The sequence below is a fragment of the Triticum dicoccoides genome, chromosome 1B (assembly GCF_002162155.2).
Source record: "Triticum dicoccoides isolate Atlit2015 ecotype Zavitan chromosome 1B, WEW_v2.0, whole genome shotgun sequence".
NCBI classification, from domain to species: domain Eukaryota; kingdom Viridiplantae; phylum Streptophyta; class Magnoliopsida; order Poales; family Poaceae; genus Triticum; species Triticum dicoccoides.
In genome coordinates, this window is record NC_041381.1 from 531,480,922 (window position 1) to 531,494,645 (window position 13,724).

Genomic DNA, 13,724 nt, shown 5'->3' on the forward strand with positions numbered 1-13,724 from the left:
CGGAGTGCCGCCAAGAACGCCCTGGCGGCGGCGCTGTAGCGTGCCAGGTTGGTTTGGCGCGATGTTGCGAGGCGGGGAGCGCGTGGCGAGGTTCTGCAGAGCGGGCCAAAGCCGTGGGGGCTAGCGTGTCGGCTCGGCCGCGTGGCTGCAATACGCGCGCTCTGGGCGCGTCCAGTGCATGCACTGAATGTGCTCGACGAAATGCCATGGCACTCCAGAGCGCTTGGTTGGAGCTGGGATTTAGCAGGGTGGGGTTATAGTCTAAGGCAAAACCATTGGACAAGCTGGTATGATCCAAGGTTCAAGGTCACAATGCAAAGACAAAATCATGTCAAAACTGGCCATGCACACCAGGTGTTTGACAAAATGCCAAGGGCACTTAGGCATTTCTTGGAGTGGCCAAAATCTCCAGATCAGTGTCTCTGTGGATGAAAGAGAGAGTGGTGATGTTAGTTGGACAAAAGAAGAAACTTGTTATTGCAAGTTTTACAAAACTTCAATTCTGGACAGGAAATAAATGACATTATTCCATGAACCAAAAATGATCTAAATGGTGCATGCTCCTGGACTTAAGGGTTTCACATGGGGGACTACAAGTAGGAGAAATAGTTAAGGGTATAGGAGCAACTAAAATGGTGGTTGCTGTACAAATCCTCAAGTTGGTCCTGAATGGAAATGAGGTTGATTCACTCAAATTTTTCAAAGAACATAATTAGTTTTTTGCACAAAGAGGGATAACAGGCTCCTACTGACCTCCCTTAATTTTGGTAGAAGTTTTAAATGAATACTCAAATAGGTTGTAGTGCAAAATGCACTCTGGACCAGAGAAGAAAAATTGAGAGTAGGGCTCAAAATATTTAGTGAATGAAATATATTTTTGCATAAAAGTGATTTAAAAACATCACATGACATCTCCAAATTTTTGTGGAAATTTTAAGTGAATCTATCAAATGGTTGTAGTTCAAATATGGCCATTTAACCTTGAAAAAAAAACTATTTTCAAGAAAGTAAAGATCAAGCAATTAAGTTAGTTAATTAGTTATACTGATAAAAGTAAAGTTTTTCTTGAGAGGTTAAACAAGTCCAATAACATATTTGAAAATTTTCTCTTTGGGAAAAACTCATCATAACAGGGAAGGAAATGATTAAAAAAATCAAAATGGAGCTCAGAAATCCAAAGTTTTAATTCCTGGAAAAAAATAATTTAATAAAACAAGGCCAAAATTTTGGGGTGTCACACTATTCCGCCGGTGAGCTCTGTCATACAGAGGCACTGGAAACTTTGCTGGAAGCGCTGTGAGGCGCTTCCATTGTCGAGCAACACCGTGCCCTTATGGGTATGGTGATTGAGAGGATCTAGTCTGTAGAAAGCGGACTGACCAAAGCCTGCACTAGCCTTCTAATAGGCTTTGAGGTAAGTAATGTAATTGTATAAAAACAATGTCACAGTATAGACAGTAGCCCCTGAGACACTGTCCAGTGTTTGAAAAGACAACTGGACAGAGGATCAAATAATTTTCGCAGGAAACTAATCTAAAATGTCTATGTGAATAAGCACGCGTCACTACCGGCTGCAACCTCTCACACTACGGAAGTCTCCAAACTGAAGCGGAGTCTGGAGCGGGCCGAGGAAGAGCTTGGCCGCATGAAGAAGCAGCTGGAGGACAGTCAAGGTATGCAGTAAAATTGTATATATTCAGGAAGGATGAATGATTCGTGCTGACTAAAGTACCATGATATTTATTAGGGGCAACGATCGAAGTAGAGGCCCTCAAGAAGGTGCTGGCCGAGGCCGAGGACAAAGCGGCCAAGGAATGAGCCACACGCAAAAAGCATGAGGCCCGGGTCAGTGAGGTCCAGTAAGAGCTCCAGGACGCTGTCAAGAAGATCAAGAGTCCGAACTTGTCGAGGCCCGCCAGAGCACACACGATGCCCAAGCCGAAGCCCAGGGCACCATCTAGGAAATCCAGGCGGCAAAGAAAATCACGTTGGTAAGGCTTTTATTATGCAGAGCAGATATGTGAAGGAAAGGTTCCTCTTACTGACCCAGATTTGGAGTTCTCCAGGTGCATTTGCGGATTTGCCGTGCCGAAGAGGGGAGCTCTACGGAGAAGTTGTTTTGGTCACAATACCTTGCGCCAGAACATCCGGTGCCCTTTAGCGATCAACTGAAATAGCTGGTCGAGCTACATAGGGCGGCCGAACTAGCCATGAAGGATTTAATAATCCAGCTATGGCCTTCCAAAGCCATTCCCAGCAGCTACTTCGGAGTCGTGAAGCGGCTTGTCAGTGCCTGCCCTCGGCTTGATGCCATCAAGCTGTCGGTCTGTATCAATGGCGCGCGAATGGCCTTTGCCCATGCCAAGATGCACTGGGCGAAGATGGACGCCACGAAGCTGATGACCGAGGGAACGCCCGCGGGCCAGGAGCACCACACACTCAAATTGTATTTCGACAGTGTCCTGGAGGGATCCCGCCTTGTGGCGGAGCAATGTGCTAAGGATGTCATATTCCCATGAATACACTCATGTTATCATGTCCTGTACTATGAAACAAATCCGTTATGTAATATAATGTCTGTTATTTAAAATTTTACCTCCTATGCGGCCGTTTTGTTAAATCTGAGAGTTGGCCAGTCGTCGGCTTCTGCCCCCATGTAGGTAGTACGGGGGTGTTCGGGATAAATCTAAACTCTCTTTATCCAAGGTTTTGGTCCTTTAAGGAGGTATTTAGCGCAGCGAACTAGACAATCGGACTATGTGGCTTTATTACTCTCACTTAGCCATAGGAGTTTGACAAGAAAAGTTTAGGCGTAGCCCCTGGTGTTCGGAAGTCCGAACTTGAGGAGCTATACACGCCTGATCGGATAAAAACTGATTCATCGCATAATGCAGAAAAAATTGCTAAAGATTTGTAACCTCTCGAACAGCTGACCGGCTCTCGCCGCATCAAGACAGTCAGTTTTCGGCTTTCTCTACTGAGGTCCTCATCCGGGAGAACCAGGACAAAATCGCAGTAGTTCTCCCTTTACTACCCTAGACGATATTGCGGAACGTAAGGTAGTAAGCACAGGAGCCGGGCAACCCAACTATTAACCAAAGACATGATTCGGAGCCGATGCATATAATGTTATGAGTTCGGGGTGCCGAACTGTACAGTAAAAGTGATCAGACTTTATTGTCATATTGTGGGGTACGATGAAGCCCCTGGCAAATTAAGGCGTACCAGAGTGTATGGGCGTAATTGATAAGAATATAAAGAAAAGGAAAAAAATCAAGCAATAAGCTGACGCCGCAAACATTGAGCCGCAACTTATTTTCCATTGTAATTTGATTAATACATCAAGGCGTATTAGTACAAGTAATGCGATAAGCAAATAGGTCTATTTGACATGCCACAACCAAGGGCGAGCTGCGTGCGGGTTTTTAAAATAGGTATAACGATCGTTAGCAGAGACCACCTGGGGGTTCCCTTCTATGTCAAAGCTTCTTGCCTTCTTGGGGTATCCGTCCCTTGATAGGTCCGATGACCAGGTTATCAGGAAAAGGCTTGGGGGAAAAAGAAACCTGAAAAGAAAAAGAAATAGTAAAAGTATGCGGGTCTAGGAGCGGTTGAGCAATATTATGGACCACAGTCTAGCTGTGCCTCCATCTATGCCCATGGTATTTTGAGTGTGAAGTTATGTACGCATGGTACAAATACCGCTGTTTGGTTGGGACTCGGACGGATGCCGAATTGCTAGTTAAGCTCTTGACGAACTGGATCGTCCTGCTGCGGAGTAGTTCAGACTCGTTTGACAGTGTCCGGGAGCTTGGCCGCTGAATTCCGGTTATGCCTAAAAAGGCCGCTCTGTACTTCTGCTGCAAGGGCCGCGGTGTGCTCCTTGGTGCGGAGAGAGCATTCCGTGTTTCCATTGACTGTTATAACACCGCATGGCCCGGGCATCTTGAGTTGAGGTAAGCGTAGTGCGACACCGCATAGAATCGAGAAAATGCGGTTCGTCCGAGTAGTGCGTGATAGCCACTACGGAAGGCGACGATATCGAAGCTCAATTCTTCGCTTTGGAGATTATCCGAGGATTCGAAGACCACTTACATTGTGATTGAGCCCGTACAACAGGCCTCTACACCTGGTATGACACCTTTAAAGGTAGTCTTTGTGGGCTTGATCCTTGAGGGAACGATGCCCATTTTGCACACTGTATCCTGATAGAGCAGGTTCAGGCTGCTGCCACCATCCATGAGGACCCGCGTAAGGTGGAATCCATCAATGATTGGGTCAAGGACCAGTGTGACTTAACCTCCATGACGGATACTGGTCGAATGGTCCCTGCGATCGAAGGTGATCGGACAGGATGACCATGGGTTGAACTTTGGGGCCACTGGCTCCATTGCGTAGATGTCCCTGAGTGCACGCTTGCGCTCCCTCTTGGGGATATGGGTAGCGTATATAATGTTTACCGTTTTAACTTGGGGGAGGGGACTTCTTCTGTCCCCCTGTGTTCGATGGCCAGGGCTCCTCGTCATTGTTGTCGCTTTGCGACCCCTCCTCCTTGTTCTCGGCATCTAACTTGCCGGCCTGTTTGAAGACCCAACATTCTCTGTTGGTCTGATTGGCTGGTTCATCAAGAGTGCCATGGATTTGACATGGACGATCAAGTATGCGGTCCAAACTGGACGGGCCCGGATTGTTTCTCTTAAATGGCTTCTTCCGCAGACCGGACTTAGAGCCACTAAATCCGGCGTTCATAGCCGTGTTTCCGGTGTTGTCACTGTTGCTTCGACGCTTGTGTCTATTGCGTCGTGGCTTGCTGTTGCTGTTTCTGGCCTCACAAGTACCAGGCTCGCTTGCATGATTATTGCTGTGGGCTAGCCAACTATCCTCGCTGGCACAAAAGCGGGTCATAAGTGTCGTGAGGGCTGCCATGGACTTCGGCTTTTCTTGCCGAGGTGTCGGGTGAGACATTCGTCACGGATGCTATGCTTAAAGGCCGCTAGGGCTACGACAACCGGGCAGTCGACTATCTGGTTATTTTTAGTTAAGAACATGGTCCAGAATTTCCTGGCCGACTCTCCGGGCTGTTGAACTATATGACTTAGTTCATCGGCATCCGAATGTCGGACATATGTGCATTTAAAGTTGTCAAGAAAGGCGTTTTCCAAGTCCTCCATGCTGCCAATGGAGTTTTCAGGTAGACTGTTCAACCTGTGTCGAGCTGGTCCCTTGAGTTTTAGCGGGAGGTATTTGATGGCATGAAGATCATCACCGCGGGCCATATGATCGTCGAGAAGAAAGTCCTCAATCCATACCACGAGGTCTGTTGTCCCATCATATGATTTGATGTTCACGGGTTCGAACCCTTTCGGGAATTCATGTTCCATTAGTTCGTCGGTGAAGCAAAGGGGGTGTGTGGCGCCTCTATATCGGGCCAAGTTATGATGTAGATCGGATGGAGTTCGTCTGCGGTTTTCGGCCTGGACGTGGTTATATTTGTCACGTTCGGCCTGGTGGCCATCATCGCACATCGGGGCACGCCCCAGCCATCCGTAGATCGTTCTGGTCTGGTCTGCTTTGTTTTCCAAGTCATGCTGTAGGTCATATGTATATCCCCGAGCTGTTGTATTTCTATTTTTACGGCGAGGTGGTGCGGGTTAGTGTTCGGCTCGAGTTGCCACTTTGTCCCGGCCACGTGGTGGTCAGTCAACCGCATTATGTGCTGGAAGGACGGGCTCCAGCGGCTCGTTATCAAACTGGGGTAACAATTTGTGCTTCGGGTAACTTTTGGTTGGGCGTTCGAGGCCTTATTCCTCGGCTGGCAGGACACCAGTCCATCTATCATTGAGTAGATCATGATCAGCTTGAAGCTGCTATTGCTTCTTTTTTAGGTTCCTTGCAGTGGCTATTAACCGACGCTTGAAGTGCTCCTGCTCGACAGGCTCCTCAGGCACGATGAATTCTTCGTCGCCAAGGCTCACTTCGTCCTCGGAGTGCAGAAGGTAGTAACTGTCTTCCGAGTCTTCATTCATGGCCTGTTCGTTGGGGCTGACTCGCCCATCCTCCAGTTCCTCTTGTTCGGAGGTTGGCTCAACGAGGTCTTCATTGTCTTCGGCATCGTCCGGAGTATTGTTTTCTCCTGTGACGGTGTTGCTGTTTTTGCTACGGCGTGGCTTAGAGCGGCGCCGCTGACGTCGGTGCTTTGGCTGTATCTTAGGAGGTTTATCCTCGACTAGATTTTCATCGTCGCTGTTGTTCTCTTTGGGTGTATCCAACATGTATATGTCGTACAAGGAGGTGGTTGTCCAACTCCCTGTAGGCGGTGGTTCCTGCTCCTCTTCGGCATCGTCGTCCATACCGTCGATGTCTTCGGAGTCATAATCAAGCATGTCGATTAAGTCATCGACAGTGGCTATAAAGTGGGTGGTTGGTGGGAAACGAAGTTCTTCATTGTCCGCTTCTAATTCCAGCCGGACATAGTTCGGCCGAGATTCCCCCGTCAGGGAGAGGGATTTCAATGAGTTCAACACATCGCCTAGAGGTGAGTGCTGGAAGATGTCGGCGGAGCTGAACTCCAAGATCGGCACCCAATCAAGTTCGATGGACGCGGATGCATGCGGTCCGGAACCTATGGCCGGAGACGAATCTGAGGTTCCGGTGACACAAGCCCAGCTTGATGTTGGGTATGTGTGCGGCTCAAACGCCGCTGAGTCTGCGGCTTCTGTGGCGGGGTTGAGCTTCCCGTCCTCGGACGGCATGGTCTGCTCCGGATCTAGGGCCAGAGCGGTTACGGGCGGTGTCTCCTAAGCGCGGCCCAACGACAGATTTAGGTCATGTTCATGATAGTGCCAGGGGACAGCCATCATGGGCTTGAATCTATCGAAGATCAAGTCTCCATGGATATCAGCCACGAAATTCAGGCATCCAAATCTGACCTAATGGCCAGGGGCGTAGCTATCGATCTGCTCTAGATGGCCAAGTGAGCTGGCCCGCAGTGCGAAGCTGCCGAATATGAAGATCTGATCGGGGAGCAAGATCTCCCCCTAGACTGTGTTGTTGTAGACGATTGATGGAGCCATCAAGCCTTCTGGTGACGACACAACGGAACACTCAATGAAAGCACCAATGTCGGTGTCAAAACCGGCGGATCTCGGGTAGGGGGTCCCGAATTGTGCGTCTAAGGCTGATGGTAACAGGAAGCGGGGGACACAATGTTTACCCAGGTTCGGGCCCTCTCTATGGAGGTAATACCCTACTTCATGCTTGATTATTCTTGATGAATATGAGTATTACAAGAGTTGATCTACCATGAGATCGTAATGCCTAAACCATAGAAGTCTAGCCTATGATTATGATTATTGTTGCCTCTACGGACTAAACCCTCCAGTTTATATAGACACCGGAGGGGGCTAGTATTACACGAAGTCGGTTACATAGAAAGGAATCTACATATCCGAATTACCAAGCTTGCCATCCATGCAAAGTAGAGTCCCATCCGGACACGGGAAGAAGTCTTCTATCTTGTGTCTTGATAGCCCAACAGTCCAGCCCATGTAAATAGTCCAGCTGACCAAGGACCCCTTAATGCGGGACTCCCTCAACCCCCTTGCGCTTTCCTACTCCCTCTCTCTTTCCATCTTCCCTTCTCTCCTACTCTGAAAAGGAAAGGGATTCCTACTAGGACTTGGAAGTCCTAGTAGGACTCCATACTCTTGGGGAGCCCCCTAGGGCCGGCCTCCTCCTCCTCCCTCCTTTATATACGTCGGTAGGGGCACCCTAGAACACACAAAGTCTTCTCTTAGCCGTGTGCGGTGCCCCCCTCCACAGTTACACACCTTGGTCATATTGTAGTTGTGCTTAGGCGAAGCCCTGCGCCGGTAACATCATCATCATTGTCGCCACGCCTCTGTGCTGATGGAACTCACCATCGTCCTCAACTGGATCAAGAGCACGAGGGACGTCATTGAGCTAAACGTGTGCTGAACACGGAGGTGTTGTACGTTCAGTACTTGGATCGGTTGGATCGTGAAGACGTTCGACTACATCAATCGCATTACTAAACACTTCCGCTTTTGGACTACGAGGGTATGTGGACACACTCTCCCCTCTCGTTGATATGCATCTCCTAGATAGAACTTGCATGATCGTAGGAATTTTTTTGAAATTACTGCATTCCCCAACACTTCTCACATATGCAAACTACAGTAGTATCCTGCTTTATCAAATGAATGTGAAAAGTGCTTTCCTTCATGGTGTAATTGATGAGGAATATATGTTAGGCAGCCACCTAGCTTTGAAAATCCTCAGTTTCCTAACAAATTTTTCAGGTTGAAAAAGGCTCTATATGGGCTGAAGCAAGCCCCTCGAGCTTGGTATGACACCTCTAAAAGGTTTCTGCTCGACAAAGGGTTCAAGCCAGGATCCATTGATTCCACTCTTTTTACACACGTGCTATTGATGGTGATCTATTCATGTGTCAAATTTATGTGTATGATATTATTTTCGGCTGTACTAACAATGCTTGCTGCATGGAATTCGAGCGAATGATGTCTGAGAAATATCAAATTTCCATGATGGGTGAACTTAAGTTCTTTCTTGGACTGCAAATACGTCAATAGGAGAATGGAATTTTCATATCTCGGGATAAATATCTGAGAGACTGCCTGAAGAAGTTCAAAATGCAAGATTGCAAACAGAACGGCTACAAAACACCGATGCCCATGAATGGTAAAATGGACGGAGATGTGTATGGTAAACATTATGATCGGAAAGCTTAACATTTGATGATTGGTTCTTTACTTTACCTATGTGCATTCAGACATGATATTATGTTGAGTGTTTGTATGTGTGCTTGTTTTCAGGCTGCACTGAAAGAATCATATCACCGAGCGGTCAAGCGTATTCTAAGATATTTGGCTCACACCCCACCTTAGGTTTATGGTATCCTACGAGAGCACATTTTGATCACATTGGATATTCAGACTCAGATTACGCAGGTGAACTGGTTGACAGGAAATCTACTTCTGGGACATGTCATTTCCTGGTAGATCTTTGGTATGTTGGTCGTCAAGGAAGCAGAATTGTGTGTGTCTCTCTCTATGGCTGAGGCCGAATATATTGCAGCTGGCGCGTGTTGCACTCAGTTACTATGGATGAAGTAGACTGAAGGATTATCTCATAAAGGTCAAGAAGATTCCTCTTTTCTACGAAAATGAGGGTGCGATCAAAATTGCACACAATCCAGCGCAACATTCTCGCACCAAGCATACTGAAGTCAGACATCATTTTCTTCCCGATCATGTTGCTCCAGAGGATATTGTTATCAGTCACGTCAGTACTGAAGAAAATCTCGTTGATATCTTCACCAAGCCTCTCGATGAGAAAAGATTCTGTGTATTATGGTGTGAGCAAAATATCCTAGATTCCGCAAACGTGCAGTAAGTTAGACTCAGCACCCGTACCAACACTTCCACATCTTAAAAGGAATGGGTGCACAACACTCGAAGAGTTTGAAAATTTTGACAAAGTGAAATTTTCTTTCTGAGAGTGAATACACTAATGAAGAACTAGACTAACCAGGTGCCACGATAATTCACTACAAAAAAAGACACATTTGTAACATTTTGGGCCGAACAAAATTTTTCTGTCATACTTATGACACTTCTATGAAGATAATTGTGAAAAACCCGGTATCATCATAGATGTGGTGGGATCCTACTTCTATGACAAAAAATCATGACAAAAAATGGGCTTCTCGTCCTGGGCGGGCCGGAGACACAGCTGCATGACATTCTTTGGGCTGTCCATGACGGAAAAAACCATGGTCGAAGCGAGGGTGAGGAAAATATCGGGGAGTTCCCGGTTACGGTGGGTGGTCGGGGGCCGAGCGATGCGCGTTTCTCTCGTACCGTATGCGCATGGGTGCGAGGCGTTGGGCTCTAACAGAACCCAAGCGAGGCTTTGGGCTCTAACTAAACCCGAGAGATTGCACTAGCTACGTTAGTGAACTCGAGTGATTCCTTCGCTACTGCTGCTAACTGAAGCCGATCAACCCTGTTGCCTCCTTCCCTTGATGAACAGTGAGTGTTGCTGGGGGGTTGGATGAACAGTGAGCATTTCTGGGGGGTTTGGATGAACAATTCCTGGTGGGGGTGGATGAACAGGACCCCGTGGTGTTGCCTCTAGATGAACATGACCCCGATCGATCGAGCCGGTTGGGGCTGGATGAACAGGATCCCGTGGAGGGCTGGATGAATAGGACGACCCTGTGGAGGGCTAGTTGAACAGTAGATGGTGGAGGGATGGATGAACAGTAGCCCATGGAGGGGTGGTTGAACAGGAGCCCGTGGAGAGGGATGGTTGAATAGTAGTCGGTGGAGTAGCGCACGGTGGAGGCTGGATGAACAGGAGCCCGTGGATGAACAGTCGCTGGTGGAGGCTGGAGGAGGTCGACGGTGGATGAATAGTACACTTTGGAGGTTGGAGGAGGTCGACGGTGGAGATGAACAATATCATGTGGAGTCCTGTTTTGCGGTACGCCACACCCCTCCTGATGAACAAGACCCCTGTTTCGACCGCAGTGCTCCAACACAAGTCTGTTTCCTCTGTTTTGTGCTATGCCACACCCCTCCCGATCAACAGGACCCCATTTCGATCGTAGGAGGTCCAACAGAAGTCCGTTTCCTCCGTTTTGCGGTACGCTGGACCCCTCCTGATGAACAAGATCTCGTTTCGAACGTGGCCAGTCGAACACAAGGCCGTTTCCTCCATTGTGCAGTATGCCAGGCCTCGTTTCCATCGGTTGTTCCATCCAAGCCCTCCCAATGAACACGACGACGCATTCCGTTCTGACCCAGCCTGGTGGCTCCCCATGAACACGACGACGACGTTGTTTCTCCATTCCGACCTAGCCATGTACATGAGCCCTGGCCATATGTATGCGCGAGTAGCTGTTCGAGACCCCGCCCGTATGTACGTACGTGGCCGTATTTTCTTTCTTGCACACTGGCCGCTGTAAATACATGTACATGCTACGTGCGCACCTCTACTACGACACGTGTGTGCCTCTACATCGACCAGTATTGACGTACACGTTTGCGACCAGAATGACAATGCTACATACGCTTCGACCAGGTGGGTCCCGACTATCAGGCACTTCCTTGCGTGTAATGATGTAGCTGGTGGGTTCCAGTAGTGACGGGGCGAATCAGTTTCTTTTTGCCCGGACGCACTTCCTTGCGTGCGAAGATGTAGCTGGTGGGTCCCAGCAGTCACGGGGAAATGTTTTTTTTTCATGAAATACGGTTGCCCGTCTGGTGGGTCCCTGCTGTTAGGTGGAGGAATCATTATTTTCCGCGTAATAAGGAGGCACTTCCTTGCTGCGGCCGTGGACCCGGCTGTTAGCCTCTCCATGTATAGTACTCTTCTGATGGAAGTCGGTTGTTGACCACATTGACCACGCCGCGCCGAGAGCACCAAGGCGGTGGATGATGGCGAGGCCTAGGAAGGGGACGACGCGGAGCCGGGGAAGACGTGGTAGTGGATGCCCACGCGGAGCGGAGTACGAGGGTTCACTAGTTCGGCTGCGGTGTGAGGCTGTCGTCGCCGTAGAATGACAGGGGGTGTGGGTCAGTAGAGGGATGGCTTGGCCAGCGGTGGGAGTAGTAGGGGGTGGTGAGGCCTCCGCGGCATCACAGCCAGCCATGGGAGGCAGGAGCACGCGGCAGGACCGGCGCTGGTTTGGGCGGCTAGAGCAGGAAGACCAGAGGTTGAAGAAGCACTACGGTCGTTGGATGGACATCGTACGGTCACTGGAGCTAGAATCGTTCATGTATTGATTAAGTTGACAAATCCCTCCGTCCCCGTCTACTTAGTAGGCCCACAAGTTAGCCTCCCACTATGGTGGGTCCCAGCTGGCAGGGGGTATTCATTTTTTTGTTCGCAATAAGGAGGCACTTCCTTGCGTGCAAAGATATAGTTGGTGGGTCCGACCTGTCAGCGAAGGGAACATTTTTTTTCATGAAATACATAGGCCCTTCCGGAGTGTCCCAGATGTCAGCTGGAGGAATCATTATTTTGCGCGTAATAAGGAGGCATTTCCTTGTGTGCGGCCGTGCACCTAGCTGTCAGCCTCTCCACGTACAGTCCACTTCCGATGGATGTCGTTCGTTGACCATGTTGACCACGCCGCGCCGAGAGAACCAGGGCGGTTGACGATAGCGAGGCCTACAAAGGGAATGACATAAAGCCAGGGAAGACATGGCAGTGGTTGCCCACGTGGTGGAGAGTATGAGGGTTGACTGGTTCGGCTGCCGTCGCCGGAAAATAACAGGAGGTGTGGGTGAGTAGAGGGATAGACAGGCCAGGGATGCGAGTATGATGGGGCCATGAGGCCTGCCCGGCAGCACAACCGGCCATGGGAGGCGGGAGCAGGCGGTTCCGATGGCGCTGGTTTGGGCGGCTAGGGTAGGAAGATCAGAGACTGAAGAAGCATGACTGCCATTAGATTGACATCTAATGGTCTGACGCTGGTAGAGTTGATTGTTGACAAAGTTTCTTTTTTGAGAAACCTTGTGTACGCATGAACTTAGTAGGCCCACAAGTTAGGCTCCAAATCCGTGAGAGACAACATAGAGCCCATTTGCTACTTTTTGATAATTTGCAGCCCATTTGCTAATTCTTAAGTAATTTATTACAGCCCATTTTCTGCCCAGGACCATGGTCAAAAAGTTCAACCTTATTTTGCATATTTCGGTGGAATCCGAACTGTTGTAATCCCGAAATGATAAACATATTTTTAAGAACTTATTGATTTGCCAAAAAAATCATTTTGTTTTTGTAAGCAAATATGACATGGGACAATTCAGTTGCTTAAGGGAAAACCAATGGTAAAAAAATCAGCGCTAGGAGGGAAAACAACAACAAAAATAAGGATGTAAATATGAAAAGGGAATTTTATGTATTTTCAATATAATGATACGTGTATATGAACTAGTAAAACTATAGGTAGAGATTAGAAAACAGATGTAGGACATGCATTTCAAGAGGAAAATAGAACTGGGTTGTGTGTTTGATTCAGTAAAAAAACTGCCTGTAGATGTTGTAAGACAAAATATAGCTAACGCTGGCGGGCCAGAGGCCAGTAGATACATGCTGGATCTTTGTGCCCCGTTGTCTTCATGGGTTGGCCTATTAAAAACAAAACCAAGCCCGGGCAGTCTACAGCCCGGTTGAAACTTGCTCGACCTGAAAAAAAAATATACCTGCTCAATAAACGAGAGAATTCTGCAAGTAAAGACTGATAACTGGGATGCAGCAGGGATTTTTTTTCATTGTGATAATAAGTGCATGCATTTGATTCGAAAAATTTGGAGAACTCGGAATTCGAACGGCAGGTGCTTATGCTACCCATGAAATAAAAATCAGGTACATCAAAATTCGTTTCGAAACAAATGATTCTGCTTTATATCCACGTTGACCCTCAGCATGATGGTTGGAAGCAAATGCCAAGTTCATACCAAAGGATCATTAACAACAATACCGACTTGCGGGTGGCAAGGTAGTACAAGTACCAATACCAAACTAACTTATAATCTTTTTACTCCTGGCCCTAGTGTTCATCTGGTAGAAAATCTTGCAGAGGAGCAGCTCCCGCTCCTTCTCTTGCTCCAGTTCCCCGAGCTGGTACTGGTGCATCACCTAGTTGGTCCTCTGCTGGTCGAAGTTCTTGT